Below are 4392 nucleotides of genomic sequence, written 5' to 3' on the forward strand. Positions count from 1 at the left end.
CGCCAACCGTTGGCGGAACTTCTGTGCCGGTATTTCACCAAAGGTGACGGTCAGTACTGGGCCAGTTGTGAACCAGTATGGCGCCAACCGTTGGCGGAATTCTTGCGACGGTATTCTACCAGTAATGACCGTCAGTACTGAGCCAGTAGTAAACCAGTACTATGCTGCTGGTTGGCACAGTACTAACAGACTGTACTGGTATTTATTCGGAATTACAACTGGCGTGGTACTGCGCCGGTCGTGAACTCCGGCTAGGATCCGACTTTTCCCCCTGGGATATAATGGAATAAAAATAATGATTGAATCATCGAATTTCGTAATTGCAAATTGTAAATTTAATTTACAAGCTTTCGAGTTAGAATTCAAAAAGCTGTTTTTCGCGAACAATAAAAAATGTAAAGCTCTAGATGAACTTTATTCTACGTTCAAGATTAAAATTGTTTTATATGAGTACTTTTTAATTTTGATGTTTCGTTTAAAGGCGTAATTGCCTTTCTTTTAGATACTCACATGCACTTTAATTAATACAATTTACCCATTTCCTCTTTTCCACGTTTTACAGGACATATACTTAAATCTTAGGGAAAAAATCTCCGACAATCCAAGGTTTTTCAGGTATTTAAAATTTTTTGAAGGTATTGTTTTTCACAAAACGGAGTCATTGAAGTATGTCGCATCTTTTTATATAATCGAATAGGAATATGTTCACAATTTCGCGAGTTTATTATAAATCATGTTTTTTCCTGTTCTTTTAAATATCATATGTAAAATTAAATGTTTTTTGTATTTGTTAAAGTAACTTTAATAGAGAATAAGCAATTTCATAATTGCCCAAGTTTTCATTAGTATATTTAATTTAGAGTTTTGAGAAGTTATATTACAAGATATTCTTTAAAATATCATTATCATCAAATAAGTGATATTAAAAACATGAATAATATTTGCTTGAATTATTTCCGATAAAGTCCATAAATTACAATAATAGTTTTTAAAAAGTTTTTTAACTTCATATACACAAAATTCAGTGCATAAATATCAAATTAATATTTGAATGAAAGATCTTTGCCAGATGAGTAGAAACCCTGCCAAAATGGGCGAAAATAAGGTTATTTTTCAGAAACAGAGGGAAATATAATCTATTGAATAAAATTAATTTGGGGCTATATATTAAATTTAATTTAAAAGTTTCAAATTTCCAGGTTTCAAAAAATTGAATTTTCGAATAAAATGATGGAATATTTAACTGGATTCATCAAACTTGTAGTTAAACTTAATTTTGAACTCAAACGAATTTTATTGAAATAGTTACACTTTTAACTCATGATAAAATTTAAATTAAAATGATGAATCTTCAAACAAACAACGAATATTTAACAAGAGTTTAACTTCAAACAAACAAAACGAATTTTTATCAAAATACATGAATTTTTAACAAACAAATTAGATAGTTAAATTTTCAGCTGAAAAAATTAATTTTTATTCAGCGATAAATTTTCAACTAAAACGATGGAATAATCAAATAGATTAGCTAAATTTTCAATTAAAAAAAAAAAAAAAAAAAAAAAAAAAAAAAAAAAAAACTGCTGAATTTTCACGCAAAAAGGTGAATTTTCAACCAAGAAGATCAACTTTCTACCAAAATGACGAATTTTGAACAACATACAAGAATTTTCAACTGAATAGTTAATTTTTCAGTTAAAAACATTAGCTCCTAACAAAAAAAAGAGTGTCTTCAACAAAATATAGAAATCCAGTTATATAAAGCTACTTTCAAAAGATGGTTATTTAATTTTATATTAAAATATGAGGAAAATTTAAGCAAGCTTTCGAAAGTTTTCTAATTAAAAAAAAAATTTCGCTGACATTTCCAGGTTTTTCCAGATTATATAAAAATTCCTTGACAACTCCAGGTTTTATCGGCGAGTAAATACTCTGTTTTATTTGTTAGGAGTCTCTAATCATCTAATCCTACTTCCGCACTTATTATCACATTCCTATAAAAGTAATATATCTTATCAATTAATTTAATTGAAAAAATGTAGATATTATTAGTCACTACTATTGTTTAAAATTGATAAATGTTGGTATTTTTTCTAAGCTCGTGACTGGTCATCAGTTCCGAAACAGTTATAAAGGCCATTCTATCATCAGCATTTTTTTGAAGTGACTCATTTATCTCTGACATTGTTCACGTGTGAAAGCATATATTGAATGATTGACTTACATTGCAATATTTTGTGCACAGATTTCGCGTCACTTTTACCACTTTTCTACAAGCTTTTCTATTAACTTGCTGCAAATATTTGCACACACCACACACCGTATGGTCCATTTCGACTTTCAATTCTCAGATTTGAATAAATAACGAAAATTTTATTTCCCACTTATAGAATACTGATAGCAAAAAAAAACGCGTGAGTAATATAAATAAATAATTAATTATATAATGTTATTTAGACAAAAGAAGAATGATTTTCGGTTTTTAAATCTTTAATAAGCATTAGCTTGGAACATGTATTATTAATCTCATTGTCACTTTTTAAATTGACACTAAATTTTTATTTTTTAAATCGCATACTTTATTTAAGTGATTTTTAAATTAATTAATGGTAAACTTGAAAATGTTATATTTCACAATCCTGCGCGCAAACATGCGTTACTTTTTCGCGGCACATGACACGTATCTGTGCGCACTTTCGAATTGACTTTCCGATCGACTATAGAGAACATACAGAACGAAGATGTTTTAATGGCACATGCCACGGATACCGATATTACTTCCGGTCTACCGATTCTTCCCTCTCTCTCTTTTACTTCCGGTCAGGCTCGACTCAACGAAAAAGGCGACCTGGTTGACAATCGGCGGCCAATTTCAAAGAAACAATTTACATAATTGTTGACTAGAATCTCTCAATATCATTAATGCGCTAGGTTTTGATTTACGCAATAAAGAACAAAAGATTTAATGAATTTATTGCAAAACCTGAATTTTATCAATGATGATGTTCATTATAATTTTAATTTTATTACATAAAAGTATACGTATTCTAAAATACTGAACTGTACTTATTTTTTATTTGAGTAAAGAAAAATCATGCACAAATGTTTAAAATCAGTAACGAATTTAAAATTAAATCGTATAAAATTAAAATTCAGTTAAACCCTTATATTGCGCTGGGTTTGGGGCTGGTGATGGTTGGGAACCAACCCGATATAGTTCGGCTCCGGATGTAACGCTTTTGTTTGTTCACGTCTGAGTGGCTATCGCACACCCCGCGCAGCTCCTGTTACACCTACCTGCGGCGCCGCGTAAATGATCGGAACGACTATACTGTTCGTTCACTGTATTTCAAAATTTCAAATCATTCAGAATATCAAATTTCGATTATCGTTGCATACTTATGAATTTCACTATCAGACAGATTTTTGTAAACTGTTACATATTTTATTTTTTAGACTCTTGGTTTCAGTTTAGTGTTAGGGTATGCCTGCAAATATCCATGACTACAAGTCGGGGGGATCCAAAAGTTAACAGTCAGGGTCGCTTGAGCCGTTTAATTGGAACATATAATATTGCGTAATATACGTAAGTACCCGCGAATACCACGCAATATGCGCTCGCAAATATACCAGTGCAATGCTCTAGGGTCAGGTGAATTGAAAGCAATTAAGTTGTTTCAAACGTTAGTTTTCTTTAATTATCTAGTTTCGGGAATTTTTCAATTCGGGACTTTCCCCGTGTGGGCAATATTTCACAGTGACGGGTATTTATAATATCACGGCAATTTTATTTCGGGAATTCTCTATTATAGCGGGGATTTCCTATTTCCGTAAAATAGAATACTTAAAGTAGAAAATTCCCAAATTATCATATTACTGTTTATGATATTAACTAACTTGAAAGTTCACGGTAACAGAAAATTTTCAAATCTAATCACTTAACAACCGGTAAAACAATAAAAATAAAAAATATATATTCACCAAATACAAGTATTTTTTAAATGACTAAGAACTTTTAATATATTTTAACCCAGTGACCGCTCTTAAGAATATTATAAAAGAGAAATATGATTAATTTGTTATTTTGAATTTGGTTAATTTTAATTCTAAACTTAAAAACCTTATTATATTATAAATGAAAGGTAGTTGATGACCTTGAATTTCAAGAGTTTGCGTTATCCAATAGAAATATAGAAATAGTTAAAAAGTCGTTTACTATCGCTGCTAAAAAAAAGATTAATTTATTTATTAATTCTAAACATTTTAACTCGAATGGTATTGTAATTTTACATGTGGGCAGTTTGACGCAACATATCTGTTTCTTTCTTTTTACAAAGATTTAATTGATTATTAAATAATGGTTCAAGTATTCAGTTTTGCATTTGAATAGGA

At 29.9% G+C, this 4392-nt stretch overlaps 1 protein-coding gene across 2 annotated transcripts in view; it reads right to left on the minus strand.

The window, feature by feature from the left end:
• The window catches only part of LOC117167615 (tyrosine-protein phosphatase non-receptor type 9), a 102455-nt gene that overhangs the window by 86167 nt on the left and 11896 nt on the right, over positions 1-4392 (minus strand). The window contains exon 1 of one of the 2 annotated variants that reach the window (XM_033352678.1): positions 2225-2328. The exons of the other annotated variant lie outside the window; for it this stretch is intronic. The gene's annotated coding sequence lies outside the window, so the exon portion shown is untranslated. Of the gene's footprint in view, positions 1-2224; positions 2329-4392 lie in introns of those variants that run through there. 2 annotated transcript variants of the gene reach the window in all.

The sequence above is a fragment of the Belonocnema kinseyi genome, chromosome 2 (genome assembly GCF_010883055.1).
Source record: "Belonocnema kinseyi isolate 2016_QV_RU_SX_M_011 chromosome 2, B_treatae_v1, whole genome shotgun sequence".
In the NCBI taxonomy this organism is placed as follows: Eukaryota; Metazoa; Arthropoda; class Insecta; order Hymenoptera; family Cynipidae; genus Belonocnema; species Belonocnema kinseyi.